At 36.0% G+C, this 24,157-nt stretch overlaps 1 long non-coding RNA gene across 1 annotated transcript in view; it reads right to left on the bottom strand.

Moving 5' to 3' along the window:
- LOC148754746 (uncharacterized) overlaps window positions 1-22,040 on the bottom strand; it is a 328,146-nt gene extending 306,106 nt beyond the window's left edge. The window contains exon 1 of the long non-coding RNA XR_016019852.1: window positions 21,763-22,040. This is a non-coding gene — a long non-coding RNA (uncharacterized LOC148754746). The remainder of the gene's footprint in view (window positions 1-21,762) is intronic.
- Window positions 22,041-24,157: the final 2,117 nt, after the last annotated feature.

Here is a 24,157-nt window from a genome sequence, read left to right as displayed (position 1 = left end):
TGGAGACTGAGAAGTCCAAGATCAAGTATCAGATCTAGTATCTGGCAAGGGGCCACTCCTGGTTCATAGACGGCTGTCTTTTGTCTGTGTCCTCACGTGTAGACAGTGGGCAAGGGAGCCCCCTGGAGTTTCTTTTACAATGGGACTCATCCCCTTCACCTCCACTCCATGACTTAATCACCTCCCAAATGCCCCATCTCTAAATACCACCACATTGGGGGTTAGTGTTCAACATGAGTTTTGGGGGGACACAAACATTCAGTCTACAGCAGATATCTTCTTTCCATGTGTTCACAGGGTCACCTCCCTGCGCATGCATGCACTGGTGTTTCTGACTCTGTGCTAATCTCTTCATTTGATAAGGATACTACTCAGATTGGATTAGAGCCCACTGTACAAAGCCCATGTTAACTTAATTACCTCTTTAAAGGACTTCCCTTTAAACAGTCAGTTTCCGAGTACTGAGGGTTAGGGATTCAACATATGAATTTTGAGAGAGCACAGTTTAGCCCATAACACTCTTTAAGCCTTTGCTTCTTCATTCTCACAATATGTGGCTGGGTTAAAATACCACTAAAAACGGTTCCACATTTCAAGGGTTAATATTATGTTGAAAAGACAATCATTGTCTTTTCTACAATTAAACATTGTGACTTTCAGTGTCCTTTGTTGCAATCCTCACAAAATGACCTTGACTAACTTCAGGTAATGGAAATTTGTTGATAAACTGTGGAGATTCAGAGAGTAAGGGGAGGCCAGAGGCTTTGACTAATAAACAGGAGAGACCCAGGAGATGTTCCCCACTTCCTTGCATTCAGGCAGAGAGGAGAGGTCTGGCATGGCCACTGAGGGAGGCTGTCACCAGCGCCCACTAAAACCACACACAATAAAGGGGGGACAGTGAGAAATCACAGCAAGATGGAGTGATCATATGGAGCTCTCCCACCCTCCCCACCCTGCCCTCCAAAATGGCAGATAACCACTAAGAACATCTTACGACATTTAATTAATGTTAAGTTAAATATGTTTGGGACAGCTGACAAAACAATAAAGCAAACAATTTCCTGGTATTTTTAATGGCTCTTGGCAGTCATATTTTGACTATAAATTATCTAAATAAAATTCAAATTAGAAGTAGAAGTAGAAAGTTCTACATTAAAAACTGCATTATCTTTTTTTTTCACTCAGAAACCTTTCTAGACTTTAGTGATATCATCTGTAAAATGGGAATAATTTTGATTTATTTATTAAAAGCAAGACTTAGAAATACATGAATTTGGGGCTTACACCTTACAGTTGTGTTTCGTGATTTCATATTAAACATATGATAGATTTTTCTCCCCATCTTCCACCAGTTCTCCCGTTATTCATCTTTCACTGGTTCTTTTTGAAAAGGCTAATTGTCCCAAGGGAGGAAAACTGCTCATTATAAATTGATGTTTTTTTATTGATTTCCCTAACCTCAATTTCCTTATAGATATTATCTTATGATTTATTCTGTCATATACTTTTTTCAACACACTTCCTGGAAATTGCTATCTACATTGTACTAAAATGTAGTAATCACATTTAATTATTCTTGTCTGTAGATTTTATTACATGTCCTGTTTCCTCAGCTCTACTCTGAAACATAGTGGGATTTTTTTTTTAATTTTAAAATATGTTTTGCTTTTGGTCCAAATATTAGCTATTGAAAAAATATTATTATAGTCTAGCTATTCAAAACTTTTCTTTAGATATGAAACATTATTTTGGAAATCCTAAGAATTTCAAATGTTTATTGAACTTACTGTTATTCTCATTTAATTTCCAAATATTTTGAAATTTCTATCTGTTTTAGGCCTAAAAGTTGGTCTTCACTAATATTCCTTCATAAACCATAATAATTATTGCACTGTTGTTTTCTACCAAGATTTTAGTAGTGAAAACAAAAGGCTACTTTACTCTACTGTTTTTATGTTATGCACAATAATAATGGGGACCATTTTCTATCTATTCACTTCTTGCAAACACAGATACAGGAATAGGGAATCTTTTTTTTTTAATAAGAAGAGATGGTTACCTTATCTACTGGGAAAGGATCTCATAAAGGTTTCCAACTTTTAAATCAGTAATTTTTTTCAAGTAAAACCATACCTCGGGCTTCAATTATTTAAAACAGTCAGAATTGTTGTTTTTCTAGCACAGAGATACTGAACATAACCAAATTTATACATTTTAAATTTCAACATCACTAACTGAGAACAGTGAGTCAGTTTTGCTAAACATAAAAAGTTGAAAAGTGGAATATTATGGGTGACATTTGCAGTCCTGTCAACCACGGCATCTCATTTACTTTTGTATTTTGCTAAAGTTACATAATTTCAGAAAGATAGGTAGTTGCAAATAGTAATCCTCATTTGCCACTTTGCCTCACACTAAGAATAGTCTTCAATTTAATCTAGACCATGGAACTAGGAGGTAGTTGGATGTTTTTATTTCAAGGTTAAAACCCCGACAACATCTGCCATCTGCTCACATTCTCCTTCACAAAAATAAAAGTCAGACAAGAAGCTTACAAAACATCCAGATAAAACCTGTAAAAGATATTATCACGACTTGGCATCCTACCCACTCACTCTCTATTGCACAACTACAGCAGAGCAGAGGCACCTGAGCCTGTGCTAACCTTTAATTGGACTTGGCACATGTGTGCTGTGGCAGAGTGCTCACTCATATATTTTTATTTGAAAGAGCAAGCACAGGCCTGAATATTACAAAGAAAAGGAAAACAAATTTTAACCTATGCACATTTGCAAGAAGTTCAATTATATGCTATAGATTGTAGGTCCTTCTTCCAAGGATTATCCTCCAGCAAGTTGACCATGAAGAACTACTTACTGAGTTGTTACAAGAGATGCCATTTGAAAAGCTCTAATCTTGTGCAACTATTATTGTTTTTCATGAGTGAGACACTGAGACCAAGGGAAAGCACGCAATGCCCTTCCTTCCCGCTGCTCATGCTGTTGTCTTAAACTTAACTCCAATCCTAACTGGAAGAATGTTAGTCGTTTTCATAGCCTCTCTCAGATACATCTCTCTCTCTCTCTCTCTCCCCCCCGCCCCCCGAGCATTCAAAAGGTAATTAACATGTTTCTTATTTCATCCTGTATCTGAGAGCAGAAGCCTCTTCCTCACACTTAGTCATAACACTCTTCTTAGCAGGCCCTAATCATTTTAGGCACCAATTAAATAATGTTTATGGAATTTCTCACCCCAAAACATGATTCTCAATAGATCATTCACATCAAAATGATGTGTATTTTGCTTGATTTAATGGAACTATTTTCTGCAATCCCTTTTACATTCTTAGAATCTTCTATATTTCTTCCAAGGCTTTCTCATTACAATATTTTTTCAGCTGCTTTGGTTCTTTTTCATTGAATTCTCTTAAAAATATTGTTTAAATTGGCAATCTAAACAATATTTTAACAATACTTAAACAATACTTTTAAAGTATTGCTTAAATGCTGTTTAAATTGGCAGTTTTTAAGGTAGAAGAGGAGGTGCTACAAGAAAGGTAGGAAGGTGTCAACCATGTCTGATTTGCCTGTATAGTTTGACTGAGGGGTTGATGTAGGACTAAGCAACTTATGTTTGATAACATTCTCTCTTAATTGTGTATAGGTGTGTGTCTTTCATAATCCTTCCAAACTAACACGGGATAGTATATATACATTTGAAAATGCAATTTTATCTTTTGTTGAGGGTCTGATTTTCTAGAAGCAGATTCTAAGATTGAACTTGGCAAACACTGTGTTAATTAAGCATCAACATCTTTGGAAGGGAGGAGAAGGAAGCATGATGGGGCAGAAGGAGACGTCCTTATGGAGAGCTCAGGAGTGTATATGGCCCAGCATCAGAGATGACCCACATTGGATAGAAATAAGCCTTTAACCCCTATTTTGATCAGTCATGGGCCATGTCCTGCCTGGGAAAAACATGTACTTGAGCAAGTTGGCTCTCTGCAGATGGGTCAAATCCTGAGGCAGCTGACACCTGGAGGCTGTCTGCTGAGACAGAAAGCGCTTCCTTAGGGGTGATCTGGGTAGCACATATCCATGTCCACATCTCTTTATATAACCCTCTTTCTCCGAAATGTAAACAGAGATGATTTTTTAAAAAATTTTTAAATTGAAAAACAGAGACAAACAGCTACATTGCTATCAACCATTCTGTAGTCCCTGCTATGTAGGCTTTCATTAACAAGCTCCACTACTCCCTTGATGCATATTGGGCTGTTTATTTCCCTATAACCTGAACGCTGCAATTTCACAACACTGATTATATTCCACACAGTAACTCCTGGTATCACATGATACCGGTTGCATTGAAATTTCCAAACTCAAACTTTCAAAGAGTGTCAGATTTTCTTAAGATTTCAGTTTCTGAGATAAGTAGAATTGACTAATTAGCCAGACCTCAGAGGATTTGTTCAACTTCCCTGAGCATATCAACCATTTTAGGAGTTGGGGATTTGGATCACTTGTCTTTGCAATGTGGCAGCGACGACAATGTAATGTGAATGATGAAAAATTAAGATTATAAACGCCTTTGGAAGGATCACAAATCAATCTGACTTGTAACAAGACCGTCTCTAACAATAGAGAATCTATTGCCTGAGACCAATTGCATTTAGATAACATCAGATACCAAAGCTGAAACGAGAAAATTCTGCCATACTTCACTTACTCAAATATCTCAATTCTGCAATATTAATTGGTAGCTGGAAAATTCTGTTTCAAAGTTCTTCTTTAACACTGTCAAAATCACACTGAACAATTTCTTTCTTTGGCCTCAGCCTATCTTTCTGTTTTAAAATCTTAAGACTCAACCTTTTACATAGAAGTAGTTTGAGGAGTATTTAACTTTTACAGTAGTTTCATCACTCAAAGATTTCGGTGATTTGTTTGGTAATTTCCTGTGAAATATTGCCTTGAGAATTCTCAATAATGAAAACTCTTTAATTTGAGAGAGTGGCTGAATTGAGAAGTGATTGACGACAACTCTGGAGCAGTGAATAGGATGCCATAGGGAGAAAATTCCCCAAATTTGGCATTGACCTTTCACGTCTTGACTATGTAACCCTTCCTTTGAAAGGAACCTGGAAATAAGTTAAAGGTAAGATAGTGCCTGGTTATTTTTTAACTCATGGGTGCTCTCTTATTCTGAACTGAACATGCCCTTCCTATCAACAGAAACTTGTTTTACATTCTTAAGAAAAATCCTTGAAATACGTATTGAAAATGCATATTGCACATTCTCAAAGCCTGATATCTTAGTAAGTAGCATTTCAGTTGGTCTCAGTAACACAGGGATCATTCTTAGTCTTTTATCCTTAATGTTCAATAATTTTTTAAATGAATGAATGAATTTATGAATGAATGAATTTATGAATGAATGAATGAATGAATGAATGAATTGGTCCTGCTTATGGAGGAATCAAGGATAAAGTTGTAGACCTATCATTATATACTGTGTATCATTATACAGTATTTTCATGAAAACACTGCCCAATATTCAAAGAAATATGAAACTTATTCTCCATTCTGATCCAAGGAATATGCTCTGATGATTACTTTTGCTTCATTTACAAGATCAGCATTCTTGCACTTTAGAATTTAAAATATACTGTGTTTTTTAAATATGAGAGCGTATTTTAAAGAGTAATAGAGGATTTCTAAATTCAAATATTTCATTTACTATTGTTTGCTACTGTTATTATTCCATCCATTCATGTATATCTAATAAAGCTATTGTCAAAATGAGAAACTCATATGTTCACAGCGGTCCTTGGATCTCACAATTTTCTCTCTTCTTTTCCAAGAATCTTCCATGTGATGTGAATCTATACATTAAAGCATGGAACGTGAAGGACCAAATATAAATTTGAATTAATTTTATTTTAATTTTATATATATTATCATTTCAAAAGGTTCCTAAGAATTATGTGTTCCTTTTGGGGGCGGGTTTAAAAAATACGAGGAAAACTATGACTTATTACAAAATTTTAAAAGTCAAAGGCGGACGTGCTCATCATTATAGTATACCTGTTCTTGCCCATTCGAGACCTAACTCTATTATACATTCAGTTTCAACGATACAGACCGTTTTATTTATTCCAAATGCATTGATTCTTTGATTAATAACTCTCAGTATTTAACAGGAGAAAAAAAAAAAAAAACTATTTTCAGCCACAATAATCTCAGAGTCCCTAACTTTCTTTCCATTTGACAGCTGCCACAGCAGCAGAAACTATCAATTTTATCTCAAGGGAAAAAAGAGAACTTGCTGTAAAATGTTCACATTCTAGACTTACTGAAGCATTAAATACAGGTTACAAATCTGACTGATAACGCAAGAGTCACTAAATTCTACCGCTCATTAGAATACGAAAGTTAAAATCTGCATTTTCCCTTTTAAGTCCCGAAGTGAAATATTAAGCCAGAGTATTGCAAAGACATGAGCATAATCAAAAGTGGGTTTTTTGTTTTGTTTTGCTTTCTTTTGTTTGTTTTCATAGCATATGGAACAGAATAGAATTACGCCACTTGAAAAGCAACCAATATAGGAAAAACCCTGGTTTCCTAACTACATGAAAATTAATACATAAAAATATTCCATCAACATAATTTAAATAATGATTTCCCATGCTGATTTAAAAATATTTGACGTAAAAATTAGTTAATCAGTGTCCAATTTCATATCTGTTTGTAAATTGACTTGTAATTTAGTATGACTATATACCTCTGATTTTAGAAACTTAGAAGTCACACTACAACCCAAACAGAATTCAGGTTTTCTTCATATGTACCATCCTTAAAAAGATACCTACTTTGTGCTCTCTGCTACTCTAAGAAACTGCAAACTTATCAAACACTTCCCCACTCTCGGAAAGTTCTCAAAATGAAGAAAATTTATAAATGTCTGAGAGATGCAATATTTATTTGATTTGGCACATCAAAATTTGAACGGGGATGCATATTCTATGTTGTATTCTTTCACAAAATGTTGATGTCAGTATTTCTCATCCACTCACTTGTTTTTCATACTCTCTGATTTTCAGCATTTACATTTCTTGCAGTTGTATGTGTTTAAATCGTGTATCCCAAAGATGACAGAGTTTATGCTAAACCGTTTGTGTGAATTGGTTTACCTAATCCCCAAAACAAACCCCTAAGTAGGCTCTCTTATTATCTCCATTTCATAGATGAGGAAATTGACGCATAATGAGGTGAATTAACTTGCCCATGTCACCAAGACAGTAAACAGCAGAGCCATAATGTGAACCCAAGCAAGTTGTCACTAGAACTGTGAATATTAATCACTTCACCAAATGTAAAAATCAGGTATCTGTTTTTGTGTCTCTCCAGAGTGTATAGAACAGTGGTAGATGCACTATTTTGTCTTTCCACAGTCATGCCTTTTGCATATTATGAAATTAGACCACAAAATAACTCACATTCCTCATATCACACAGCTGAGTCTAAATTCGGGTGTGTTTAATACCAGATCTAATGATTTTCTTTCCATAGTATCATAGCTCGCTAGATAAGTGATCAGTATAGGTATTACTCTGAAGTCTTATTTCTCGCTAGAAGCATAATTGAGACACTGGTCCATGAAAAACAATTTATGATTTAATGCCAAAAAGTGTGGAGGAGATAATTTGGGAAAGAAAATTTTAACAACTCATACAAACATACATTATTTGCATAGTTCTAAATAAGGAAATTGACCTAAACAGCTTAAAGAGACATTACAGATTTCAAAGACAATAAGCAAAATCACAGATAAAGAAAAGTTCAGTATTAATCTGTCAGTTGACAACAATGACCAAAATCTTTGTCTAGGTGTTAAGGCAATGGGCACAGGTTTTTCTCTTTAGATGGTTCCAATCCAAGATGATATTATTATAATTACAGCAAACACTATGTAACAGCTACTGTGTGCCTTGCATTGCTATTAGCAATTTATATGGTTTTTGACTATTATCTTTTTTAATTTTCACCAGAGTTCCATGAGATATATACTATTACTATCATAAGCTTCAAGTAAGGAAAAGGAATCATACAGAAGTTAAATAATCTACCCAAGATCAGATAGTTGGTCTGGTTCCAGTGCCAGGACTCTTTATACTGCATTATATAACAATGGGAGTGCCTGCTATGTGAAATGGGCTTTAAGTATGTTTTTGCTAATCCTTGCCTTGACAACATTGCAAAGTAGATATGCTTAGCCCCACTTTCCAGATCGAAACATGAAGATCATCAGGGTTAAGTAATTAATCCAAAGTCATCCAGCAACTAGTGTTTAAACCAAGATTCAAACCCAGGTTCACCTTAATTGGAAGTTCATACTTTTTCCACTTTATGAGATGCCTCTCCATTCTAGAAATAAAATTCAGTATGACAAAAAAAAAAAAAAAAATAGTGAGAGCTGGTCATACTTGGCTATTACATCTTTTAACATGTTTAATACACAAATCAACTACACAGTCATAAACAGAGGCCACTGACACATACATTGCCTTTTTCCCATTTTTAAAATACACATTTTTTTTTAGAGTAATTTTAGGTTTACAACAATATTGAGCAGAAGGTACGGAGATTTTCTATATACACCTTGCCCTCACATATGCATACCCATAATATCCTAATTCTTCTGCATGGCTTGATAGCTCATTAGTTTTTAGTGCGTAATCATAGTTTCTTCTGTGGATGTAGCACAACTTATTCATTCATGTACTGGAGGACACCTTGGTTGCTTTAAAGTTTTGGTGGTTATGAATACAGCTGCTATAAACATCCTTATGGAGTGTTTCAATTGGATGTAAGTTTCCGAGTCTTTGGGGTAAATACCAAGGAGCATGACTGTTAGCTCATATGGTAAGAGTGTATTTAGTTTTATAAGAAACTACCAAACTGTCTTCAAAAGTAGCTGTGCCATTTTTACCACCAGCAATAAATGAGAGTTTCTCTTGCTCTGCATCCTTAGCAGTATTTGGTGTTGTCTGTGTTCTGGATTTTGACCATTCTCTTGGTATATAATGGTGTGTTATTGTTGTTCTAATTTGCATTTTGCAGACAATATATGATATTGAATATCTTTACATATGCTTATATGTCACCTGTATCTATACTTTGGTGAGATGGCCATTAAGGCGTTTTTTAAATTGGTTTGTTTGTTTTTCTGTTATTGAGATTACTGAGTTTTATGAGTTCTATATGTATTTTGAATAACAGTCCTTTTTCATGCATGTCTTTGGAAAATATTATTTTCCCAGTCTGTGGCTTGTCTTTTCATTCTCTTGACAGTGTCTTTCACAGAGCAGAAATTTTTCACTTTAATAAAGTCCAGTTTATCAATTATTTCTTTTATGGATCATGCCTTTAATGTTGAATCTAAAAAGTTACTGCCAAACCCAAAGTCATCTAGGTTTTCTCCTGTTATCTTCTAAGAGTTCTATAGTTTCGCATTTTGTATTTAGCTCCATTTTGAGTTAATTTTTGTGAAGAGCAAAAGGTCAATGTCTGGATTCAATTTTTTGCATGTGGATGTCCAGTTGTTCCAGCACCACTTGTCAAAAAGATTATCTTTGCTCCATTGAATTTCCCTTGTGCCTTTTTACAAGATCCATTGACTATGTGGGTATGTTTTGGGGCTCTCTATTCTGTTCCATTGATCTATTGTCTATTCTTTCACTAATACTGTCTTGATTACTGTAGCTTTATAGTAAGTCTTAAAGTTGGGTAGTATTAGTTTTTTCACTTTGTTTCTTCCCTTCGAAATTGTGTTGGCCATTCTGGGTCTTTTGCTTCTCTTTATACATTTTAGAATCAGTTTGTCAATATCCACAAAATAACTTGCTGAGATTTTAATTGAATCTATAGATCAACTTGGGAAGATCTGATCCATTCGCAATATTGAGTCTTCCTATCCATAAACATGAAATATCTCTCAATTTATTTAGTTATTTGATTTCTTTCATCAGAGTGTTATAGTTTTACTCATATACAGATTATACATATTTTGTTAGATTTACACCTTAGTAATTCATTTTTGAGAGTGCTAATGTAAATGGTATTGTATTTTAAATTTCAAATCACACTTGTTCATTGCTAGCATATAGGGAAGCAGATGACTTGTATATTAACTCAGTATCCTATAGCCTCGCTATTAATGCTATCAGTTCCAGGAGATTTTTTTGTCAATTTTATTCTATTATATTTCTTACATAGAAAATCATGTCATGTGAACAAAGGCAGTTTTAGTTCTTTCGTTCCAATACGCATGCTTTATTAATTAATTTCCTTGCTTATTGCATTAGCTAGAACTTTCAGTACAATGTTGAAAAGGAATGATGGGAGGGGGCGTCCTTGCCTTGTTACCTGATCTTAGAGAAAAGCTTCAAGTCACTCACCATGAAGTCTGATGTTAGCTGAAGAGTTTTGTAGCTGTTCTTTCTCAAGTTTAAGAACTTCCCCTATATTCCTAGTTTGCTGAGTTGTTGTCATTGCTGTTGCTTTTTAAATCCTGAATGAGTGTTAGATTTGTCAAATGCTTTTTTTCTGCATTTATTGATGTGATAATGAGATTTTTATTCTTTAGCCTATTGATGTGATAGATTACAATTATTGATTTGAATGTTGAACCAGCCTTGCATATCTGAGATAAATCTCCCTGGGTCAAGTGTATAATTCTTGGTGTACATTTATGGATTCAATGTGCTATTTTTTTGAGGATTTTGGCACCTATGTTCATGAGATATTTTAGTCTTTCATTTTCATGCAGTATTTTTTTATGGTTTTGGTATTATGGTAATGCTGGCCTCATAAAATAAGCTAGAACGCATTTTTTCTACTGGTGTCTTCTGAAAGAGATTGTAGAGAATTAGTATAATTTATTCCTTAAATGTTGGTAGTATTAACAAATGAACCCAACTGGGACTGATGTTTTCTGTTTGGGAAGGTTATTAGTTATCAACTCAATTTTTTTTATATATATAACCTTATTCATATTGTCTATTTCTTCTATTAGTTTTGGCAAATTGTGTCTTTCAAGGAATGGGTCCATTTTATCTAGGTTATTTAATTTGCCGGCAAAAAGTTTTTCATAGTATTCCTCAATTATCCTTAATGTCCATGGGATCTGTAGTGATGTTCCCTCCTTAATTTCTGATATTTATAATGCGTGTCCTCTCTCTTTTTTCTTAGTTAACCAGAGTAGATGCTTATCATTTTTCCCCCCAAATAATCAGCTTTCCATTTTCTCTAATGTCTTCCTGTGTTTAATTTCATGGATTTTTGCTCTAATTTTTATTATTTTTTTCTTCTGCTGACTTTGAATTTAATTTGTTCTGCCTTTTCTAGTTTCCTAATGTGGAAGATTACAATTGATTTTAGTTCTTTCTTATTTTTTAATGTACAAGTATGTAATCAATGCTATAAATTCCCCTCTAAGCACTGCTTTTGCTGATCTCACAAAACTTATTTTGTTTTTATTTTTATTTAGTTAAAAATGTTTTTAAATTTCTCTTGAGATTTCTTATTTGATCATGTTTTATTTAGATGTGTGTTTTGTAGTCTTTAAGCATTTTAGGATTTTTTTTCAGTTTTCTTTCTATTATCATTTTCTAGTTTAATTTATTGTGTAACTTATTTTCTTCAAGTTTGTTGAAGTGTGTTCTATGATCCAGAATGTGGTTTATTTTGGTTAATGCTCCATGTGAGCTTGAAAAGAATGTATATTCTGCTGTTTATAGAGGAAGTAGTATATATATATATATATATATATATATATATATATATATATATATATATATATATATTATGTACCCATTATATCAGTTGATTGATGGTCTTGTTGAATTCAATATGTTGTTACTGATTTTCTGCCTTCTGGATCTGTTTCTGATAGAGGGAATTGAAGTCTCCAACTATAATAGTGGATTTAATTATTTCTCCTTGTAGGTCTGTTAGTTTTTGCCTGGCATACTTTGATGCTCTGTTTTTGGGTGCATACATGTTAAAGATAGTTATATCTTCTTGGAAATTGACCCCTTTATCATTATGTAATGTTTTTCTTTATCCCTGATAACTTTCCTTGCCTTGTACATGAATTGTCTTTTAGTTAAACAGCCTATTTATGTTTAAAATTTTATGGGATTTTACATTTCTCAGAGAGAAGTTTTTATGGTGACAACATCTAAAAAACAGAGTTTCAAAGACAAACTAAAAGCCTGGTTTTGAAGATTGCCAAGAATATGACAAAATCACAAAACCCAGACAGTGTGAGCAACCATGTCCCATTCTTTTCCCTAGTCATGTAAAACTTGACACAAAACTTCTGTTTTCCTGAATCTAAGTTGACCCTTCAAAGATACTTCAATGACATTGAATAAAAAAATAAAATATCTAAACTGCCTGAGCATCAGACTTCAAAACTGTTAGATGTGTGTTGCTAATCACCCATTTGACTTAATAAAAATAAGCCATACATTGAATACTTTGGAATATAAAACTTTACTGATAATAGAGTCAAAATTTATTTCCATGATCTGAATTGGAACTGTAACCAAATGTGCTCAATAGAATTACGTACTTTAAAAATAAATAAAAGTGATGAGTCAATGAAGGTCTATTGATTGTAAAAAAAAAAAAAAAAAAAAAAAATGATTTACTCTGGTGTAGGATACTTACTGTGTGAAAGTTTGTACTTGTGTGGGAGTAGGGAGCATATGAGATCTCTGTACTTCCCACTAAGTTTTAGGTTCCCACTCAGTTTTGCTGTGAACCTAAAACTGCTCTAAGAGATAAAATCCATTAAAAATAAAGAAAGACAAAGAAAAAAATCCTATTATAGACAGTTGACTTGCTGTTTACACCATGTATAAAAGAGAAAGAATATCTTCTACAAGTAACCTAAGATGTGAGGATGTACTATTTGCCATTTTCCTGCAAATGCAGAACACCATTATGGGATTGTATGCACAAAATGTTGGCGGTGAGTCTTTTCACAGGTAGACTTTCAGGAATAAAGCAGATACATTCTTTACCTCACCCCAGAACCAGATTTAGAGTGAGCTTCATCATTTCTTCATTTTTGTGTGATTAAAAATAGAGTTAAAAATGAATAAAGAGTCCAAAACATTAGGAAGGAGGGAAAGAAAAAGGAAATGGACCATATTTGTTCAGAGAGCATGTCGTCAGGACTAGTAGCCATGCTTCCTGGAAACAACAATCTTCCTGTTGAAGGAAAGTACCAAAGAAGGTACTTACCCAATATATCTTTATCCTATTGTAAGCCATCTTATCTCTTCAGGCTACTTCAATTGTGTTTTTGAATCAAAAACATATCATTGAAATGTGCTACTACATGTTTAGACTCTGGGGGAAGTGGGGTGGATGGAGAAATCTTTGTAAAATCTCTGTGCACAGTTACAGAAATCTATAATTTAGGAAAGATCACAACTACCTTTCTGATGTTTTTTTTTATGCTTTATTTTCTCTCCCAGACTACCAGAAAATTTTCTAATGCCTTACTCTGCTTTACAGATTTGTTTTGTTGGCTGTTGCCCAACCCTCAACTAGTATGCTCAGCAAAATAGGAATGAACTTCTCTACTCTCTTATCCTAATTCTCCTTTACAGGCACTTTTGATTTCTTCACAAAATAAGTAGGTGGCTAACTAAAGATGGACACTGGGGCTTATTGGTTCTGTCCCTGAAACCACAGGAAACTGGAGATGTTGGCCAAACATTCAATTTTCAGTGCATCATACAAAAATTTGCTCAGTCTTTTGATTGTTTCTCAACTCTTTGCAGCCATCCCAAACTTTTATATCTCATAATTTCCTGAAATAACCAATGCAACATCATATCCACCTCACATACAATGGCTTTGAGTCATTCTTGAAGATGCCAAACATTTTTAATTGTTTTTATTTTATCATTCCTATACCTCGGACATGAAAATAACCTACTGCTATCACCAAATGGCTGCTTGAAGGTTTTAGCTGAGCAACCTCGGCAGAAATTCTTCATCTCATCCACTCTCTCTACCACCCTCCCTTTTATTCCCAGGGTCTTTATTCTTGTGGGTGAATCGAAAACCTCTATTATAATCATGCATTGGGTTTATTATTATTACTTTTTGTGTTGTATTTATTTAATTTGTGATTTTTTAACCATTTCACATGCTGTTTTATCATTTTGGTTTCTGGGTTATTTTTCAGGTGGTTAAAGATATTCTTTATGTATCTACCATTGAGTCATAAAGTTCCTATGATGATAAAAATATAGCAGACAGATATATTTATTCTGAAAGAGAGATGATTTAGGGAGACAATAAAGTTGTTCACATAGTGGTTGTCCTAGCATGCTCAAGAGTGCTTAGACCTGTTCTCTCTGGCCCCAAAGAGACAAATTGAACCTATGAGGGAAAGTAGATAAAGTGGAGATAGTCTAAAGAATGAGCTTTTTGATAATTAGATCTGTTCAATAAAGTGCTAAGCACAGGAAGTGATTCATGTGAGTTCCTAGGAACTGGAAGTGTAATAACCAAGATCAAAGAGGGGTATGGTTCAGTGGAAACTAAGATCCCTCCCAATCCCGATATGCCACAGTTCTTCAATTCATCATGAGAACACATATAGGATATGTGTGCATATATTATTTATAGAAGTCATGAAGAAAATGCAGAGATCGTCCCTTGAACTAGGACTTCATATGCCATTTGTCGTTCCAGCCTTGGCTCTGTCCTGACTTGCAATATGGGAACTTGGGGTGACATACTTCAGTGTTTGTTATTCATTCATAAATGAAAAGGTTGGCCCCTGGTGTCACACTTACTGGAAGAACAAGACCTGAATACTAGTCTTGGCTTTGCCACAAGTACACTGTGGGCCGCCCATCTCACCTATGCAGACCTCCGTTTTCTCACAGGTACAACAAATTAGATCAGGAAACATCTGAAGTGCTTCCTGCTTTGGTATTCTAGAGTAAGACCACATCTCAGGGCTGTTGATTAAAAAGCAACAAGTGAGGGCGGCCGGATGACTCAGGTGGTTAGAGCAAGAGCTCTCAACAACAAGGTTGCCTGTTCAATTCCCACATGAGATGGTGGGCTGCGCTCCCTGCAACTAAAGATTGAAAATGGCAACTGTACTTGGAGCTGAGCTGCGCCCTCCACAACTAGATGGAAGGACAATGATTTGGAGCTGATGGGCCCTGGAGAAATACACTGTTCCCCAATATTGTATTTTTAAAAAAAAGCAACAAGTGAATATGATGTCACTTGGACTTACAAAGTACAAAACTATTGTTATTTAGTCATTCTCATATAGTAATAATGACAAAATATATGGTAGCCTTTCCTGTATGGCCTCGAAAATAGTTTGTCAGTAGGCAAGCAGGAAAAAATTATATTTCCAGATTATTAACATGTTTAGAAGTAACTATCAGTTTGCTCCTTCCTACGAGCAAAAATGTTTCAATTATTCATTCACTCAGCAACTATTTATTGAGCACCTACAAAGTTTCAAATACTGGGGCACCAAGCACTGGGATAATGTGGTAGATCCCACACAAGGAAATATACATGCCTTTACTGGTGAAGTTCCCTGTCTGGTGGAAAAGACAAATGTGTAGTAGGCAATAATAATAAGCTAGTGTACTGCAGTGTAAACCAAGAGTCAGGCCTAAATAGAAGACAAGTGCGTAAAAAATGTACATGACTTATTCTGGGCATTCAAAAAGAAAAAAGAAAAAAAAAGGCTGGATGGTGAGTTTTTCTATTCCCAGTTGCTAGGAATAAAGCTGAGCACAATGAGTCATCAGGCTTAAAATTCAATGGCAGTAATACCTTCCTGCATGTGGTGCAGAAAATACACAGTTAGCCGTCACAACTTGTCACAGAAACAGATCACTGCTTTCAGTAAAGTTAATCCACTTTCAACATGATAAGGCACGAAGAGGCTGACACCCAGAGACTCCCCTCAGCTCCATTCAAGTACAGCCCAGAGCCCCACAGCCAGTCAGCCTATGTGCTGTTTGAACAAGACATACTTCTGCCCATGATTAATACTGGCTGTAGAGTTTAGTTTGGAGAATCAGATAAATAGATATCAGTTTTCTGCTTTCCCTTTCTCCTGTCTTCTGTTCCAATCCACTTTCCCAGCTTGTAAATGGCGCCTGTTCTTTCTGTGGGTGGGTTAAAGAGTTTTAGACAAACATTGAAAGGCTCCCTTATTTGAAGATTTCAGCTCGGGACTGATGTTTTCTGTCCCTGGAGGACACTTGGACAATGAATTGCCTCATTGTGTTCAGAGGAGAGCAATTCAGTGGGAAGTGTGGGTGTCTAACTGAAAGACGGCAGTTCTTCAGAGCCAGCCTCGTGGTGATGCCGGCCCGAGAAACCAAGGGTTGGCTTGACATCTGATTCAAAAAAACTGTTAAAAATGCAAAAACAAAGCAGGCATTTCACATGTGCAAAAGGTCACTTGTGGAAAGCCCCCATGGAATTCAGATTAATTTAGATTTGATTTTTTTTTTTTTTTTTTTTTTTTGGACACCAGTATTCTAAACCATTACCCTGAAATAAGTTAGGCATTCAGCAACTATTTAAAAACAATCCTATATTTCTTTTATCATGATATAGTCAAGGACTATCTGTATTGAAGAACACAATTATTTATTCTATTTATACCAATTGTGTTTCAGAAATTATTTTAAGTGACAGGATCTCTGTAACAAGTCTACCCTAATTTAAAAACTCAGAGCAAGCTCGGTTTCTACTTGGGAATCTTATCCTACTTTAAATTTTATTCCACTTGTTGAAATGACAATGAAATGAGAGCCCGAGGCAGTGCCGGAAGGAGTGCCATTACATGCATAAAAAAGCAGGACTTACTAGACATCTCAGTTAGACTGATGCTGCAGCATCTGCCAGCTCCAGGCTGGCAAATACTGTTGGCACAAAGTTGGAGTGTCAATAGGACAGTTGGGGTTTAAGCAGTGCCCTCACAGGCCCTCAGAGTTTTAAAGCAGTGAGCTGAACAGAAAGACAGACCCCATGTTTGTCCAGATTTTTCTCTGGCTATGCTAAGAGACATGGTCTCTACAAATTCAGCCTGCTTCAGCACTTCAGTAAGGCTGTGGGCCTAACTGAACTGACTGTAAAAGTTACCTCTTTTATAAGCACTTGGATTCCTTTATGCAAGGCAGGCATTTCAAGCCAAGGGAGCAAATGTAAATACATTTTTACACAAAAAAAGAAATGTAAAAAAAGACAGTTTTTTTTTTGTTTTTTGTTTTTTGTTTTTTTTTTTGTTTTTTTTTTTTAGTAAGTAGCTACATTCAGAGTACATTTTCCATCTCCCTTCTCCACTCAATCCATTTCTTAATTTTATTTTAATTTGAAAGGTCTTCTGGCCAGACCACTCCACAAATAGTCAGTGGTCATTTTTAGAAACTTATATGATATAAACTTCTCAGCAACATTGGACAATTTTGACCATACCTTTCTTTTCAAAACTCTCTCTTTCCTTGGCTTTTCTGATGCTTTTCTTCTCAAAGTCTCCTTTTTATTGTAGCCTTCTCCTTTACCCTTCCTTAAATGCCATGTTTCCTCAAGTGTTGATTTTAGTTCTAGTTTTCTATATTCTTCCTAGGCCATCACATCTGTTCCCAGTGGTTTAGTTATCAAGTATCGTGGATGGTTTCAACAAGCACTTCCAACTGAACCCTTTTATGGAGCTCTACCTTTTATGATATTTATGTTGTGTTGGTTGATATTGAAAGAAGATTATAATAGGGTCATGTTTCTATAATCCCCTCAATATGTTTTCTGGAATACAGTTATGGAAAGGAAAAACTAAACCCAAACGAGCCGTGTTCATTTAGTCCTATATAGTCAATTGTCTGCTGGAAATAAGCACAAAGATACTCTATAGACTCCTCAAAATGAATATATCCATAATGGAACTCTATTCCTCATCCCCAGATTGCTCCCTTTCTTTGTTGTCCCATATCACCTTAAATGGTGTACCACCTGCCTACCAAAGGGAGAAATGAGGTGTCATCATTCTTCCCTTTCCATCACTGTCATATCTAATCCATCACCAGGTCTCATTGACTTTACTTATTTAATGTCTCCTGAATCTGTCTCCATTCTTTTTGTTCCCTGCATCCAGCTGTCGTGGGAACTGCTGATCTCCCATAGCCATTCGGGGCCACCTATAATCTACTACATTCTCCAGCCAGATTGTTGGTTTTAATAAACCTCTAACCTAAAACCAACAAAGCTCTTGGGATTAATTCTAAAATCCTATACATGCTCCTGAAGTTCCAGTGCTGGCCTGTCTCCAGTCTCAATTTGGGCCACAGCTGTCCATTAGCTACGATGAGACTCAATTGGTTTCTCGTAGTGTCTGGTCTTTCTAGCCTCAAGTCCTCTCACATGCTATTCTCTCTTTGGCACAGAGAGATTTTACTCTGATATGTCCATCCAATTTCAAACTAAATCCCATTTCCCTTGCCCAGGGCTCTGCCAGCTTCACATGTCTCCCCTGTCATAAGTCATTACATTTTATTCTAATCGCTTTTTTAACAACTGTTTTCTGTCAATACATTTTAAACTCATTGAGGGTGGAATCTTATTTATCTCAACTTCTTTAAGTAACTGGTAACATAGTGGACACTCAATAAATATTATTGAGAGAATAAACTTAAATGTATTTTTGTGTGTTTTTGTGTGATGATGAGTATAATTATAAACCATTTTGAAATGCTTTATAGAATCTTTTGTCTAGAAAATAAAATTTAGATTTGTTTTTATTCATGGAAGCAAATACTAGCATTTGATATTTACGTTGTGTTGGTTGATATTTAAAGAAGATAATAATAGGGTCATGTTTCTATAATCCCCTCAATATGTTTTCTGTAATACACTTGTGGAAAGGAAAAACTAAACCCAAACGAGCTGTGTTCATTTTTTCCCCAAAAATTATTCATGCTACTGTACAAATTAATGTCTGCCGGATGTAGGGGAAAGGTGAGAATGGCACACATCGGCAGCAGATACATTGGGAGCAGAGGGCAAGGCTTAGAACTACAGAAGAATGCAATACCTAGCAGGTGCCAAAGAGGATGAAAGAATAGGCAGAGATGCCCTTTCCCTCAGCCACACTCCTATAAAGCTTCTTCCCACTAAGGTACCATCCTGGGAGAAGGAAGGTTGAAAACATGAGAGGGAAGCAGCTCTGCCTAGGAGGTTAAACTTCAATTGACTAGGTAAAATTCTGAATTAACTAAACAATTACCTGAAAGAGACTGTTTTAAACAAAGGTAGACTAAGGTACCCACAGGTGTGAATATTGGTTGTCATTATAGAGCAGAAATAAGGACTTGTGAGCAAGTGGGTTTATTTTGCGAGAAGTGAAAGAAAATTAAATTTCTGGTCATTTGGTCATCTGAGTCATAGTGTCTAAGCTTGGATTTAATGTAGAGAGAAGTCAAGTCCTTGATATAATATTTAGGAGACGGCCTGCTCATCCGAGTGAGCTATTTGTGTATATAGCTAAGTCTCAGTGACCTAATTCAAGAAAGGATATCTCAGCTTCAGATGTGAATTCTTACTCTTTTCAAGCTATTATTTTAGTGAAAATCTAAATAAGTACAACCCAGAGTCACAAGAAAGCCCAATCCAAGCCCCATAAGGAAAGGACTGCATATTTTTCCTTACTTTTGATCTAAGGTGACTGTTTCTTTCCTTCTTTTAGCACCTCCTACATCTCCCCCTTCCTATCTCTCAACCTCCATTTTTAACTACCTCTCACTTTTAGAAAATGAAAAAATGAAAAAAAAAGAGTTTTAATCCTTTGATACTCCCTTCTTTCCTCAAGTGAATTATCTTAAAAAATGTAGACTGGGCTTACAAATGAAGAATTGGGAAAGGAAAGTCAAGATAAAATATGAATGAGGGTGTATAAAATGTAATTTGAATAATAATTTTCTCCTTGCCTGCATATGAGCTAACTGATGTCATTTGTTTTGTCAGTATTGAATATAAACTTAATTAGAACTACTGGTAATAAAACAAGAGCAGCATATTGGCAAATTTCACTCTGGAACATTAAACTCACGGCAGAAAGTAAAACTTTTCTAATTGGCACTCTTGATTAAAATTTCTCAACAAGGTAACTTTACATCACTAATAAAGAAATACCTCCTTCTCCTTCTCTAGATATATTAGAATTTCCAAAGCAGTCTGTGACCTTAGTATTATGAAAACCTCTTGTAGAATTTCCTAACAGCTTCTTAGAGGATCCATAAACAACACTACATTGATACACATACATAAGAAAAATTGAATGTAACACTGTTTACTTTGTCCAGGAAAAATACAGATTACTATATAGCATCATTTTCATCGCTGTATCCCATTTCATTGTATGGACGTACAGGTATCATATATGTGTATAATATGTGATCACAGAACTGTGAACAACATTAGGAAACTGCACGTCTTCAAGGACACGCATGAGACCTTAGCACAGGGGAAGACCCTCAGCATCCACTGAGGGCCATGTATATACTGGGCCTATGAAAAATGGAAGGGGCTTCATATTACATCAAGCAACTATAGCAACAACTGTGAGGCAGGTCCTTGAGAATTCAACCACCTGGGCAGCCTGGCGGCATCCTATGTGACTGAACTTTACAAAGAGGGACCATGGAGAATGCTGATCACGAATGAGGCCTGAATATTGAACATAGGATGTATTAAGTATATGTAAAGTCCTGATTTTTGTAATGCAACATGCCTTTGCTTGTAAGGGTATACAATTCAGGAAAGTTCATACCTCTGAAAATGAAATAATAATGGCAAAGAAAAGTCGGATCTTGAAATGAATCCTCTCTGTACAGATATATTTTTTAAATGCAGGATCTAAAAGCTTTTGGCTCGTCTTAGATAGAAGAATTAGTCCCTTGGTCACCACAACTTCCAAATAAACCATTTTCTTTTGTAAAGCCAGATTTGGAAGGTTTACAAAAGACGGGCTTCTTTGGGCTGCTCCCAGAACCTGCACTTCCGGCAGGGCCCAGAAACACAACAGCAGCAACCCATCTTGTGATACTTTGGCTCCTGCACTCTGACCACCAGCCAGAAACTGGGGGTGGAAAAAAGAATTAACATCAATAGATACATTTCCAAATTTTGCAAAATACAAGGTTCAAGCTAACCAAAAATATGGGGGTGAGGTAAGGGTCAGAAATAAGCATGACAAATTATATCTTGCATTTTGGCAGCAGAATCACTTAACAGACATTAATTTCCATGAAAGCAATGGCCATGTCTGTTATCACTTTTCATTTTTGTCCAAAATCTAATATTGGTCTTGAACGCTACCGAGTGGAAGTGAATATTTGTGGAATGAATGAATGAAGAAATGAGTGAATACAAAGCGAGATTAAACTATTTGCAGCATGGCTGAAGGGCTTTAGTCAGCTTACTGCCATCTTCCTGTTTATTTTTCTTCAGGTGAAACACATTAAATGCTGGATTTAATTAAAATTTGCAGGCTTAGTGCAATTATTATTAACAAGCAGTATTGTTAATGCATGACATATTCTTTCCAGAGGCGTACAAGAAGCACAAACAGAGAAGAGCCTTTCCTATCAATATTTCTACCCCTAGAATCCAGACATCCATTTCTACTCACCAACACCACAAGGACACAACTCCACTGGGCTCAGCGGCATCACAGATTTTGCTTCCACAGGTAAAGAGCTTTGAAACTTGACTGACAACCAATATAGTGAAAGAAGATGGGAAAGGATGTCTGAGAGGTCCTATCAGATGTGGTTGCAGGATAAACAGGCTGTGAGCTGGAGCAAGGCCAGCTGGGCTTCATCCATTCATTCACCGACGTTTGCCATTTTGAGTACTGCTTTGGAAGAGTAGAGGTTGAAAAGAAAGATACACACCAACCTTTGTAATTTAAGATCTGCTATTCTACTAACTCCTTTACCAGCTGGCTATTTCTTATTATAATTGCTTCTGTTCATAATACATTTTACTAAAATGTTTAACAATTCTGGTTTACATATAGACATGTTGCTGTAAAATTTAATTATGTTAGAGTTATCTATATTTTAATGATTAACACTTATTTTAATCATTCTTAACGTGTTTTGATTACTATTTTTATGTTCAGGCATATTTAAATATATTACAAATATGAAATTCTACCTCTATGAACCCCTAAGCTAAAAAAAGAACTAGTATATTTTTTTAAAAAAGAGACTATTCCTACATGTTCAAAATACTATTATCACACTTAAATGTCACAACTCTCTCATATTCACTAATATTCCAATTTCCCCATTTGACATCAAAATATTCTTTACAGCCAGCTATCCTTTCAACTATACACCTTAAAACTCCTACCCTCATCCATACACACACACACACACACACACACACACACACACACTTGTGTATTTATATAGATCTTTTTGTTCCTCTTTCCTTCAGGCTATGGAGGACAGAGATCTGTCCCTTTCTCCCCGGTCATCGTTCCTCCAATCCTCCACTCCCTACTCAGCTCCCCCAGGACAGCATAGAAGATGCAGGTGGTCAGTTTTATAACTAAGAACACATTTCTGAACACACTGTTCCAGAGAAGCTCTTTTGTGCTCCAAACCCATCTTAGGACTTGGACTGCTTTAGCTATTATAACGGCTCTCAAAGAAGCACTTGTACAATTCGGAAGAAAATTTCTCTTGATTTTTAGCCGAATTTTTGTACTCGAGGAAGCACACAGGAAGGACAAACAGCCCTCACTAGTATTGGCAGGGATGACAGAGCTGGGCAAGTGTCCCCAGAAAGCCCGGGCCTGCTTGCCTCCCTGACTCTCTGTCATCCCTTCCGCCCTGATTCTAGTTTCTCAAGCACAACACAGATAAAGTTGACTTGCACAAGTATTTCCAGCCCCTGAAGATATTAATATTAGAGCTGGATCACAGACACTTAGACACACACTTTCTGAGGCAGAAGTGAACTTTTGTTCTGAACCTTGGGACTTTTACTGACACTCTTGAAAACCAAAAGTTCGATTGGTGGTAGGAACAGGGGAGCATTTTCTCATTTTCTTTTCCCATTTACCAGAAAATATATTGTGGAATGACTTCATCATAAAAAGCAGACTTCACGTTTTAAGAGTATCTCTTAGTCGCAGCAGCTGCTTAATTCACAGGATCCAACCTATAATTTTTTTATCCTTCAAAATGTCATTCAGAGTCATTCAAGCACTCATGCAATTACAGAGATACCCTGTTTCATGAGGTGAAGTGTTGCTGGATTAGGGGAAATAGGAAGATGGAGAAGTGGAATCCTTCAATGAGTCCGGGCTGTGTGTCCTCATTAGAGCCCAACCCCTGTGAAGACCAGGTGCAAGCATTCTGTTTCCAAGTCACTAGGTTTTCTAACATTTCCTGAAGCAATACCATTTTTCAGAACTCTTTTTTTTCCCCAGGTATGCACTTTCATGCCAGGGTTAGCCACGTTCTCCAAGGCAGTGTGCTCTAGGATCTTAAAAGACTTTCACCAATTAAAGACCACCAATAGCCTAAAGGACATGTCTGTGCAAATTAGAAATAAGAGCTACCTCTGAAAAAGTGACCTTTCTGGGCATATGCAGCCCCTCCCAGGGAATGGCCCGGTAACACCAGCAACTTTGTGCAAAGGAAAAAGGCTCCCTTCTCCCAGGGGAAATACCCCACTTCAGGGAGCTGGGTGAGCAAAGCAGGGCTGTCTCCACACAGACTGCACAGCCTTCCTTGGCTCTCCTGCCCCCAACTTCCTGACTGACCACATCCCCAAAGTTGCTGGCCTTTATACAGACTTGCATTTGAACATGGTGAATGAAGCGCTCTCAGTATTTTTGTAGCATCTCTAGCATTATCATCCCTGGCTTTATCTGCATTAGGCCTCAAAAGTATTCTCAAAACAAGAAAAATGGAAAGAAAAGGAGATCATAGGCAAGTAACGAAGGAGGTTGGAGGAAAAGAGCCCTGTATACTCATTACGGGGGAAGCAGAAAGCCGTCATTCTAC

Source organism: Rhinolophus sinicus, chromosome 17 (assembly GCF_057876585.1).
Source record: "Rhinolophus sinicus isolate RSI-liver-muscle chromosome 17, RSI-T2T, whole genome shotgun sequence".
Lineage (NCBI taxonomy): Eukaryota > Metazoa > Chordata > Mammalia > Chiroptera > Rhinolophidae > Rhinolophus > Rhinolophus sinicus.
This window is presented reverse-complemented; position numbering and strand designations above follow the sequence as displayed.